Below are 13,325 nucleotides of genomic sequence, written 5' to 3'. Positions count from 1 at the left end.
TTGTGTTCTTAATGACACTTTTACCAATGTCAAAGGAGTCACCTGTGGTAGTTCTTTTTTATTTATCTTTTTTCTCATAACACTAAGCTCTCCTCCTAAGTATCCTTTGATGCAAGACAAACAGGACTTTTGCCACTATTGAGATCAAACCTTTCTGCCAGTATTGCTTAGGCTGACACTCAGTTCTAACAGAAGCACACAGAAAAAAATCATAAAATTAGGAATTAGAAAATTTTACTGAAATCTTAGTGCCTGTGTTGGTAGCTGCCCTGCTGTTAAAATCTTGTAAGTGCCTCCTGAATGAGTTTATTGCTCGCCAGTCATCAGATATATAATACATGAAAAAAAGAATACAGTTAGAAAGAAGTTACAGAGAAGGTGGAGTCAGAGTGTCTTTGGAGGTGCACAGTGAAAGGATCAGTGGCAATGAACACAAGTAGTAGCAAGGAAAATTCTGATTCAGTATAAAGAACTTCATGAGTGTGGTGAAACATGGAAACAGTGGCACAGAGAGGTTCTGCAGTCTCCATTCTTGGAGATAATCAGGAATTAGGCCCTGAGAAGCCGAGACTAAGCTGGCCCTTCTTTGAGTGAGAGCCTGGACCAGAAGACTTGACCTTCAGAGGTCCTCCAGACCTTCTAACACAAATTGTTGTGTAAATAACCTGTAGTCTTATGGACTCTTTGACCCTCCTGGCTTCCTTGCTGTTATGGTATTTTAAGCTGTCTGAATTTTATAGTGGGCAAGTCCTGAAGGATGATTGGGCCCACCTTATTTGTTTTGGGAACAATAAGACAGCGTGGCTATAGGCACAGCCTTAGTGACCAAAATAATTTGAAATTGTATGCATCTAGATATGAGATTCATTTTGAATTGTAGGAATCAAAATAAGAAAATATATTTCTCTTGGTATTATCACATATTTTTAAGAGGGCTGACTTCGTCTAACAGAAGGTTGTTTTGTTTTGTTGATTAGGACTGAGCAATTTCCAATGCATGTTGTTAGAAATCTGAGTACTTGGAAATGCTGAACATCAGGGAGAAGTAGGCTAGTTCCCCAGTCAAGGAGGAATAACGCACTTGGTTTAAGAGGAAACAGGAGGCAAGCTGGCAGAGAAGCTCTGGCGGTAATCCAGCTGATGGGATGGGCACAAATCAGAAATTAACTATGTGAAATCTTTCGCTGCTGTTGCTTCCCATGTGTACCTATGTACACACGCAGATGGCTGACTTTTTTCAAAGAAACAGTGGTTACATAACATAGCCTTCCAGCATGGTGATGTTCACTGTATCACTCTATCACAGCAGAGTCCTGTTTAATCTTTCTCTGGATTATTTCTCTCAGCTGGCACACTGCTAGGTGGAGCACCAGTTTGGGGGCACCATTTTTTTTTTTAACCTTTGTGCAGTCTCTTGAGTCAAAAAAACTTTCATATAAATGAGCAAGTAAAAATGTGATAGCTGAGGCCACTCTTGATAATCAACAGCAGGACACAAGCAGTCATGGAAAATGCAATATGTGGTATTACCTGACTCATGTAATTTCTCTTATTTAGAAGTATGTGTACAGTACAGAATCTCAGGTGCTTATTCTAGGGAGTGGTTACAAGGCTTGAAAGGCAAAAACTACTAAATTGACTTGAGAGACACTTACTTAGAAGTATGGCCTTACTCTCATAAACCCTTAATAAAAGTGTGCATTGATCCTTTTAACTCTGCTTGGTTAGCTCTTAGAGTTGTGGATTGAAATTTGAATAATAGCATGTAGTTAGGTGCTGAAGTAAACATTCAGCAGAGTAGACCCATCTAAATGCTGCCAGTCTGCCAGCATCTTCTGAAACTTTTCTGTACTCAGAAAAAGCCAATAAGGTCTCATAGAACTCAATGAGAATTTTTTTAGGGTTGTTTAAGTTACTACAGCACAGAGATATCTAGGATACAGCTTCAGAGTTGAGTAGTGCTCAGTCGTTACTGTGTGATGTGATTGTGATCTCTTCAACCAGGCTAATGCAGGAGACTTAACTAGCAGATTGATAACTCGACTTAATGTTGTTGCGACAATGTGCCCAGAATTGGATACGAATGACTATATGCGTGCTGTTTGCAATGCTGATGGATCTGCTTTTTTGCCATAAGCCAGAAGAATGTTATCTTAAGTGTATCTCAGGTTTTTCATGAGGGGCAAAAGAGATCCCACCAACAACTTCTGATATCTTTTTCCCAAATGGAAGGTAGCTCTCTATGCTTTCTTTACTTTCTCATTGTTGTCTTGGCTTTAAGCCAATTACAGTCAACTAGAGCTGAACAGACACCATTTGTTTGTGTTGGTCCCTGGTGGTTTCCCAGTCCTATTACCAGTGACAGGAAAAACATCAATTTTTCCTTGTTTTCTCTCTGAATCTTACACTGCAAGTAGTTGAAGATGGCCTTAGTCTTGCAGGAGGTAAACTGTTTAAAAATTGTGCAGTTAGTGAACTGTGTGACCATCTCATTCAGTTTTAGATATATTTCCCCATACTATAAATGTATGAAGATTAGTTGCTTTTTCTAGGAAATGTCTGGGAACAATTTTTGCATATTGTTCTGGGAAGACAAATGCACTTTCTTTTTTATAAGAGTCTGAAGCATATAGTCTTCCCCAGAAAATTTTATAAGACTATTCAGTTGTGATCTGAAATTTAACAAAAAATAATGAGTCCTCACTTACATCCAATCTCTAATTGCTTTCTGAGCTACCTTTGTGCATTGCATTTGGCAATAGGAAGGTTCAGTGAACTGCAAACTCTGGCAGCTGTCTGATTTACATGTGTTTTCTGAAAGAGACTGGTCACAGATTTGCCCCAGTTCTATGCTGGAAGCTGTGCTGAGTTTCATATAAATAAATCGGTACATTTTATTGGCCTTATTCTTTCAAAATCATGTGACTTGCCTCCCACAGAGATCTCATTGCTTACTCATTTTGGCACATAAAAAGAGCTCTTCCTTATTTCTGTAGGACTTTGTTCCAAGTATCTCTTAAACTACTTGTGCTCAGACATGAACCAGTATCTAGTCATTTTGACACAAAAGCTGTTTAAATGAATCAAATTGTGCAAAAACACTTCGTTGTTTGGTGTTGCTGTCTTAAATAGACTTGCTTTTTTTAGCAATTAAAAACTCTTTTCATGCTGTTACTTGCTGAGAAGCCAGAATAGGTCCCATGCCCTTGCTAGCATTCATGCCATAGAGTGTTAAAAGGCAGTTTTATGAAGAAAGTGGTTTACTTACCAGTTGACTGATTTCTTGGAAAAATACTGCTGAAATATTATGTAGCCCTACCTATTTCTTTTATCTTCTCTAGAGTGTTTAATGAGGTCCCTTGCACCATGTCTTTCAAGTTTGCTATGGTAAGTTAAACACAGAGCCCATTTAGTGACTACTCCACGAAAGAAAGACATGGTTTACAAAATAGCCCTTATTTTGATTAAGCAGAGGCATTTACTTAAATAACACTAGTACTTTGGAAGCAGCTTTTATTTAACTCCTTGGTATAAAGTTAATTTGCATAAATGATAGCTACTGAAAAGCAGATCGGACTTACCTGGTGAAATTTAGATTTTGAATTATTGGTGATGGGGAGGGTAAGTGTTCACTTTTCTTTATAGTCTTAGAGTATATTTTATTGCAAGAAGATGTTTTATAAAAATTAGAAAGGCACAGGAAAGAGAGAGGAAAGGAGGGTTGGCTGTGATTTAAGGGGAACTAATTTTAGATGTTTTGCGGCCTGCTCATTTTTGGCTAAACCGTTCAGTTGGTTCAGTCTGAAGTAATTCTTTTTTTCCTTTTAGAATTTTTTTGTTTCTCAAAACACTTTGTAAGGCATTATTATTATTATTACTATTATTATTAATATTATTAAAGGGCCTCTCTGACAACAGAAACTGGTAGCCTGGCACCTCTCCAGGTAGGGAAGCCATTGACCCCAGAGAGCCAGTCAGCTCACTAGACTGGTTAGCTGGCTTGGCAAGCTGGCCCGTCCTCTTTCAAAAGTTTTGATTGAATTAGCACATTCCTGTGGAATATTTTGGGTTTCATCAACTCAGCACTTTGTGTTGGAACGTTGTTCTACTGGAAACTTTTTAACCATCTCTCCTTAAAGCTGCTTGCTCAGGGGTAACACTACCTTGTAACTGCATTTAATTCAAATATGGCAGTGGGTCTGATTATTGGCCAACATACTGATTGAGATTCCTTTTAAGGGGGAAAGCTTTTGCTAGTGTAATTTCAAAGAGAAAATCTCAAGATATCTAGTGGATGAGCTGTTGGGGCTTTTTTCTTATTCAAAGTAACTATTCTGCTGCTATTATTGTTATTATTACTGTAAGTTATGAAATTTGCATCCTATCAGCAAAAAGGATAGGGGAGCAAACTTTGTAGATAATAGTGATTATGTATATGGTTTTGTATTTAGGATTTATTCAGCTCTGTTTTGAAAATAGGATTGGTATGTGGCAAGACTATTATAGGCAGAATATTGAAAATTAAGGTAGAAGACTAACAAAATATACTGGAAGGAAAATAAGAGTGAAACTTGGTGTGTTCTTCCTGTCCAGCAATATACTTTGATTTTGGGGATGCTTGAGTGCTGTATAGTGCGCAGCTAATCCAGTATTCCAGCACTGTATAACAGAATTAGAAGCAGCCTCTGCCCAGCAATGCAACTGGTCTAGACTAGCAAGGAGGCAGAGTAGGGCTCTGGCATGAGGATGTAAACATACTGTTAATATTAGTACAAAGTATGAGGCTTAGTTTTCCCCTGTGAGAAAAGAGAAATAGTAGTACTGCATGCTTGGTTGCACTGGGGCCTGCGTGGTAGTGAGTTTCAGGAGCCTATCTGGAATCTGTATGAGCAATAATCGCGCTAAGTAGGTTATCAGCATCTATATGAAAATTATAACGTATATATTTTAATCAGCAGTAGAGATTTGAAGAATGGCATAAGTGTCCTAAAGGACTAAATTAAGATATTTTAAAAACATTCTTTGTCTTTCACCTGTATTTCTCTAACATAAGGTGTAAACATTATTGATTTGTGGCTGTTGTAAGACCTTAGGGGAAGTTACTTATGTGAGAACATTAATGTTCAGTTTATACTGCACAGGAGTGCACCTTAACCTAGTGTTTGGACGACCCAGACCGTAATTCCAGTAGCGCTGTCCACTGCAGTGACTTGATTTCCTTAGAGTTGCTTCTTAGCTTCCTAGGGTTGCTTCTCTATACACAGAAAACCCCAGGAGAGGAAAGCAGCAGGGCTGATGCTGTTAACTAACTGCTCTGACAGATGCGCTCAGAACTGCAGTCTGGAATGAGAATTGCCAACTTCAAGTTCATTTCTCTACCGGGATTCCTGAGATCAAACCCTAAAAGACCTTGCAAAAGGGCATCTTGCCAGTCTGCCTGGAAAACCTTAAGCCTTGCTCCCTGTCCTCATCCTTTAATAGGACTAGACTTTCAGCAAAGCAGCACGTAGTCTTGCTAAGTGAAATCAGTTCTTTTGTTCCAATTTATCTGAGAGAGAAAATTCTCCATAGAATTTCTTAATTCTTCCATTTTGGAGTTTTAACAACATTATTGGCTATGAGGTCTAGCTTCGCACTCTGGTTTAGTTGATGCTTCACATTGTCCTCATGAAAAAAAGAGTATACTCTGTAAAATAATTTAATGCACAAGTAGACAGACAATTGCCCAGTCCTTCCAATTCAAATAGTAACATTTCCTCTTGTTTTGATCTTGTATATCCGTGAATGCCCCTTCAGAGTATATAGGAGGTTCACTCAATTTTCCTAATGCTTTAAAACCATTTTCTTCTGCATTTCTTAAAAATAATTAGAACAACTGTTCAACATCTGTTGAACTTGGAGATTTTTTTTAATGTGGTGACAACAGAAGAACATTGCTACAGTAAATAAAATTTTAATCCCAGTTACTTGCACAGCTGTTATTCCAATGAATTGCTGTAATATCAGCTCAGTCTTTTCCTACCTTGTCCTGCAAATCATTGTTACAATTTTAAGGGGGAAAATTGTGTTTGAAGAACTTGATTCAGGTATTTTGATTAGTTTATATTTCCTCCCTTTGGGAATTGATGACATTTGAGCAGGGAGGGAACTTTCACTGGTTTTCACCAGTGTCAGCCTTGGGTAGCTGTTAGTCCAAAGCTGACTGCCAAGAGGAATGGCTGACAAACTCTAACTCTTCCCTCTTTTGTCCAGTAAAGCTGTATTTCCTTCCAACCTGGCCAAACTCCTTTTAAACAGCTTTGGTGCCTCATGGAAGAGCAGTGCTGCAAAAACAGACTGTTAAGATTTTAACCTTTCATATGATTTTTGGATGGAGGATTTTTGGATTTGTTTGTTTTATTTTTCATTTTAAAGAATGGTGGTGACAAGTGTTACTAAATAAGCCCATACTAAGTTGCAGTGGTGCAGTGTGGACCTATGTACTAATGGGACCCCTGCTTCTGTGACCCCATTTCAGCCCCAGTCAGTGAAGGAACTGGGTCAGTCTGTGACATTGTGGAGTTGCAGCATTTTTAGAGGCTGCAGTCTTTAATCCTTCTCCCTCCACCACAAACTGTTTACTGTTGCTAAGAGAAGAGGGGGGGGAAAGGTTGTATATTTCTAACAGTTCGGCTGTAATGGAAACATAGTGTAACTGGGAGGGAAGTACCTCAAACATCTGGAACAAGAGTTCCACAGACTGTAGACTACTCCATTTATTCCTGGTAAGATGTCATCTCAGAGGCTCGGTGGTGGTAGTTTAAATACCACATTGCTTGTTATTTTACTCTTCATGTAAGAGAAGGGGAGGCATAGATTTGTAAAGATGCTCAATAGATTATACTCTATTTTATTTCTGTAATGAAGGAGAACCCACATGTTTGCATCCCATCCACTGAGGTGGATACAAGTCCAGAGACCCTGAGGAACATCAGAGATCATATCCACTCATATTTGGCACCTCTCCTTGATTTGTTGTGAGTGGGACTGACTCTCTTTAATGAACCTTTGGGAAGGAAAATATTTGGTGGGTGATTCTCTGCATACTTTCCCTTGATCTAGGCCAACATCCACTTGCTCCTCCTGTGGTGAAGCCATCAAAGGTCACTCTTGGTCAACATAGCTATAACACCACTTTGTACTTATTTTACCGCTAGATTCTTGAGGATGGGACAACAATTTTTTTGTCTATATATTGGAATCACCTTTCTATACATGCACATGTGCCACAGGAATACTTTATCTACAATGCTGGGCAAATACATTAAAGCTATTGACAGATTATAAAAAGGGCCTAGTTGTTTCTGAAAGCGTTAGAGAAAACAGGATCATTCATGTGCTGAATAGCTCAAGTTCGTTCTTCTCCTTATGAACTACTTCTAATCTCAAACAGGGCATTGTCTTGCTTTGGTAATGACAACAGCGCTAAAGTCAAATAACAATTTGTGTCCTAGAAAATTGTAGATGCACCAATGCTGCGAAGAGTATCTGCACGTGAAGAGCAGAGTAATTCAGATGAGGTAAGAAGAGAACCATAGATATCCTGCTGTATATCACTGTGCTTCTGTTATATAATGGAAGTGCAGTGCTGTATGCAGTGGAAACCCAAAGTACAGTATCATTAGCTCAACAGCAAATACTCATAATGCTGTGATTCTGCATCATGTGATCTGGGCAGATAGGAACTACCTTCCATGTCTTACACTTAATCAGTCTTTAGCTCTGCGAGGTCATTCAGAGGATGTCATAAATTGTGTCTGCAATTGCTGCAGTCTTGTGACTGCCGGGAATTTACCTTCAGGGAAGATGATGTCCCTAGTCTTGTATGGTAATTCCACAGTCTTTAAATCTCGTATCTCTAAAACCTTGAGATTATACTCATTTGTTAGCTGAAAAACTGACTTATTTTTTGTAGTTGCTCTGTGGAAACAATATCCTTGAAAATACACATCTTTTCCTAGTCTTAGAGAATATATTTCACAGGCTGGATTTCAAAATAAAGATACTTGAAATGTTAGACTTTTAAAAAATGAATGCCAAACTGCATCTCATTGAGATTGAGTGACCTGTGTAGGGATTTCCTTCCCTAAATTCCACATAGTTTTGTAGGAAATGCGCTGAAACAGTTTAGTCTCAGATCAAGAATTTTATCCTAAAGAAATATAAAGCAATAAGCAGCACTTCTTGCTGAGAAACTGCTCTGGAGCAGATAGTTGAAGAGCATTGTCTGAAATGTCATTAGTGTTACTTTTCTTCAGATTAAAATCTTGCTTTAAGACTTGCTACTTTTTGTTTAATTAAGTAGTCTCACACTTCTGAATTGCAGACTCAAGCCTTCAACAATAATAGAAATTAGTACAATTTTTGCAGGGTATTTCAGTGGTTGAGTAACTCTTGCTTCCAAAACAAGCTCAGTGAAAACACTGTTAATGTGGCGGGGTAGCCTCCCGTCTAAATTGGGGATTATCAGCAGTGTTTACGTAGGAAATTTTTTAACCATGAGTATTTGTAGTTAAATTGTTTGATTCTAGAACAGCTTGTAAATTGTCTACTAACAGCGTCTACTGATTATACAGTGACAGAGCTGCGAAGTACTAGACTGGCCTATTGTATCTCCGCTGGAAGAACTCGCCTCGCTGAAGTTGGCATAACTTCATCTCAGGTGGCTATTGATCTCTGCAGCTGCACCACTGAACCCACAGTTCTAGGTAGTAATGAAATAAATGAAATATTTCATTATTACTAGATTTGGTGCTGAACTGTGTGGACATTTATGAAACCTTGTTAAAGTTTCCTTATAGTGACCTAGAATAGCTGGCATTTTAACCCTGCTATCTCTGTTTTAAAGCTTTGTCAAATTTTGTTCATTTTGACCACGTTCCTCATCCCTGCTTTTCTTGTGTAAAGTTTAGTTAGGTAGCCTTCATGTATGTTGAATAGCAAAGCAAACCATTTATACTGTAGCATTGAATGATTTCTTCAGCCCATAAACAGTGCTTATTTGTTTTGAGAGGTGGGGAGAAGGGAGAGAGAATTGTTTGGTTTAGATTTTTATCTTTTTTTCCTGCAGTTCTGTGCAAGCCTATGTCAATCTATGGCTTTATCAGCTGAAACACCTCATTGTCAAAATAGTGTTCGGTAGTTTTGGTTGCTTGTAGATTTACAAGTAAAGAGAGAAATGCAACTTTAATATGATTGTAGAAATATATTGCCAGGTTATGTAAATAAATCTTTGAGCAGTTATTGGAGACTTTGCCTTTGGGAAGTTTTCTGAACACATCTCATGTATTAATCTTTGTATTATTATTTATGAGTGGTTCATGATTCATGAATGCTGTTGAAATTGCATGGGTTCTTTCTATACTACTTAAATGCTAAGATCTTGAAATTGAGAGTTTGCTTTAAAATGCAAACTAATGCAAGAAAAATTTTTTCTCTTAAACAAAGACCCATATGCTGTGTCTTGTTGGGATGATAGAAACCTATAGATACATGTTAGCATCAGAAATACTATATTCTAAGTGCTTACTGGAATAAATCATTCTGGATTATGGGTTAATGTGAAGAAGAAAAAAATGAGAGAACTTTGAAAACTCTGAGTCAGTATTTGATGTTATTAAGACTTTTTGCATTCAAGTGTGTTTTGAATTTCATCTATATAGAAAAGATTAAAATAGCATTTAAAATACAAATCGTTTATAAAAACAGCCTGTCTGCTGGGAACAGTGAAAAAAAATCCAAGAAAACATTGTGTAGTGATTTACATCTCTGTCCTCTGTGCACACATTGGCACTAGGCAGTCAATTTTTACTTGGAGAAGACTGCTTTAAATCCTGCTGAGTAAAGCCCCCTATGGGCCTAGCACCTGGTACTGTGGTTAATAAGAGAATTTATGCACACTGAGTTTTGGCACCAGTGTTTTCATTATGTGTTTCTCACTAATGCCTCTTACCTTCCCAAAGAAAAACATCTCAAGCAGATGCACTTTTTTTTCTTCTTCTTCCTCTCCTGCTCCTATTTTAATCTCAGACTGATAGTCTCATCCTTCATGCCATCTTTCTTAGTGTTGCCTGTGCACTTGTTTTGCATCTGATCCTACCCAACTCCGCTCCAAACTTGCAAAGAAATGAGTCAGTCATGTTAAATGTTAAAAAGACAGGAAAAAAGACCTGGAAAAACTCACTGTGCTTAGGGCACCTGTAAGAAGACTGGAATAGGTAATTGAAAAAGGGCAAAGTGAAGAGAAGAGTGACTGAAATCCTACATATAACTTCAGAGTAAGGCACCCTTGAAGTAACCCATGTCGCCCAGGAGTAATAAGATAGCTATCCGCTTTCGAACCACCTCTACTCATTCCCTTTCTCCCCATTCTCAGAGGTACTTTTCCCTACCCTTTCCTTCCATGAAGATTTCTAATCTGCCTGCTTTACTTGCATTGTGTTAAATGAGAGTTGTCACAGATAATTTTCATTAGGCCAGTACGTGCTCATCAATGCTCCAAGTTTTTTGCAGACCATTACTAGGATGAAAGTTCTTAACTGAGAATAATTTCAAAGTAATTTTTGTGGACTTCTGACCATAGTTTTCATAGCAGTGAATGATTGAAGTCTTACCATTTGAAAAACTCTTCTGCAGTCCCTTTGGTCTCCTTTCTTTGGGGGTATATAGTAAGCTTAATGTCACTTAGGGAAGCTGCCAAAGAAAAATGGGTTTCCTAGCATCGGTGGAACTCCTTTTGCACGGTCAGAACAACGTTTCACACTTGCAAGAATTTGTTTTATTTCCCAGCTCAGATCTTTCCTTCAGCTTGGTCAGAGACAACCATCTTTTATCCTACTCACTCCACTACATCCACTCTCTGCTTCCCATTCCCAGTCTTTGCAAATATTGTTGTCAACAGCATCCATTCTTGATTTGGTAAAGATGCTCATTTTAGTGAAGTACAGCATCCTAGTTAACTTGGTCAGAACAAGACTTAATTGAAGAGAACTGTCTATGCATACTATATGAAAAAAAATTTCTGCTCTCCTCCTGACCAAAATGATACCTTTTCCTCATCAAATCATTAACCAAGATTCCCGAGTGATTTACTACCAAAAGCAACTTCTGCTGTAGGTACACACACTTATGGGTTTGTTTTGTTTTGTTTTGTTTTAACCTTTGGTAAAGAAGTCACCTGAAACACAAGGCAAAGTGCACTTTAGGCCTCTGTTGTTTCTCTTGAGTGTGCCGTCCTTCGCAACAGGGCTAGCTTTCTGCTCCTTGATCTGAGCGGAGCCGTATGGTCCAGCTGCTTTTTGGAATGGATTTCTGGGTTGTACTCCCAAGTTGTCAACAGGCCTAAACCAATTTTGGCATCTGTCATAAGTTTCTTAATGCTGGTGCAAACTGACGAGGATATGTAAGCAACGCTTAAATATTTTGCTTTGATTTATTCTTCAAAGATATAAAGCACTGCATAGGAAATAATAAAAATTATGGAAGATCTGCATGCACGGATCTTGCACTAATGTTGTTCTTACTTTCTTGACCACTTCTACAAAGGAAATCCAACTCTATAAGAAACAGTCCTTTCCAGCTGCCACTGCCTCTTTGTCAGCAATACGTGTGCTGGTTGCCTCTAGTCAATTACTCAACCACTTGTGCAGATTTGCAGAATAAGATCCTCTTTGATGGTAAATTTGGCTTTGAGAAATGTAAATCATTCTTACCCGAAGGAGCAAAGCAGGGGTTGTTCCCCAAGTGATAGTTCCTTACACTGTTTCCTTGAGGAGTCTAATTTTGCTGCAGCTTTATTTCCTGTGGGTTTGCCCGTTTACATGCTGTTCTTGATTAAGCTCTTGATAATTCAAGATTAATATCTGACAACCTATGACGTCCTATGATACTGATTTTTTAAAAACAAACAAACAAAAACCTACCACAGACGGCTTTCTTGTTCCGTGCATAGCAATGAGAAGCTTCTTTTTCAGCCCAGCACGTGCTTGGGCCCACTACTCGTGATGGAGCTGTACTGTGGAGCGCTAGTTTGGTACTGGTGCATTCAAGGCCTTTTCATCCAGTCTCTTACTGATGAGAAAATACTTAGAAGTTTTCTCATCAGTAGCCAAGAGTCTGTCTCAGTAATAATGTTTCTGAAGGGAAGGGAAAGCCTTGGGACAAACAGTATTCCCAGGAGACTGCTCAAGAAGTGCTTACCCCTGGAGTCATTGAAAACATAAATATGCATCAGTTCAGTTGGAATGGGGACTTTGTATCAGATGAATAGGGCTGGGACAAAATCTCTTTGCATCATGTTCTGTAGGACAAGAGTGTTGACTTGTGGTTCTGTTGTGAACAGATCCAATTCTTCGGGCAATATCTAGGCTAAAAGTTGGTGATTTAAAGGCATGATACTTAGAAATGTGGTGGACAGAGCTTATCTTTACAAGTCAGTACAACAGGAGAAAATTACTTAACTACTCTGAGAAGATTTAATGTTCAAGGGCATGACAAATTGAGCAGACTGATTATTTTAAACTGAAGTTGGAAACAACTGTAGCTTAGTCAGATAATTGTCTCCTTTGTGTCCAGAGCAAATCTTGAATCACTGAGAAACACAGTCATCTGGCAGTGAAAACTCAAAACAGGAGCAAAAGGTTTTTCATGTTCATTTGGGCTGATAAAATGAACCTTGTATAATACCTGTTTCACCCCAGCACTTTCTACCAAAACTGTAAATACTGATTGAGAAGGTTGGTACACTAATCATGATAGCACAGGTGTGACTGTGGATGTTGTTTTTGAGAGGTGAGGAGCTGTGACTGCCTGGCCTTTTTCAAAGCCTCGCTCATCATTGTAAGCCCTAGTATGCAAACTTGGCTTTGTGAGCAAGGTGTCTTAATTGAGCTTTGTGGCTCAGAAAAGGATGGTAAGTAACCTCTTCAACAACAATCCTTGGATCCTGTTGTAAAACTTGTACTCATGCAAAATGCAGACCTCTTAAGAGGGAGTTGTATGAAGTAAAAAGCTATTCTTACCGTAAATTTCCGAAATCTTTTGCTTACTCCTTTCAGTGTGCAAGAAGCTACCCTGAGCATTCTTCAGACTGACATTGACAGACACCACATAGCTACATGCTTTCTAGTGACTGTTGGTATTTTTGTGTTTCTTAAGCAAGCTTTTGTTTGAGATTCCAAGTCAGATCCTGGAGAGAAGAGGAAGATCGCATAACTACATGCCAAACTGCATGTGTATGCCATTTGAATTCATAGCCTTCCTACTCTAACTAACTAAATACTTCATAT

The 13,325-nt window shown here is 38.5% G+C and overlaps 1 protein-coding gene across 1 annotated transcript in view; it reads left to right on the top strand.

Moving 5' to 3' along the window:
- ZNRF2 (zinc and ring finger 2) overlaps nt 1–13,325 on the top strand; it is a 53,837-nt gene that overhangs the window by 30,447 nt on the left and 10,065 nt on the right. The window lies entirely within an intron of this gene.

The sequence above is a fragment of the Rhea pennata genome, chromosome 2 (assembly GCF_028389875.1).
Source record: "Rhea pennata isolate bPtePen1 chromosome 2, bPtePen1.pri, whole genome shotgun sequence".
NCBI classification, from domain to species: domain Eukaryota; kingdom Metazoa; phylum Chordata; class Aves; order Rheiformes; family Rheidae; genus Rhea; species Rhea pennata.
Note: the sequence above shows the minus strand (reverse complement) of the source record. Positions and strands in the feature narration are given on the sequence as shown.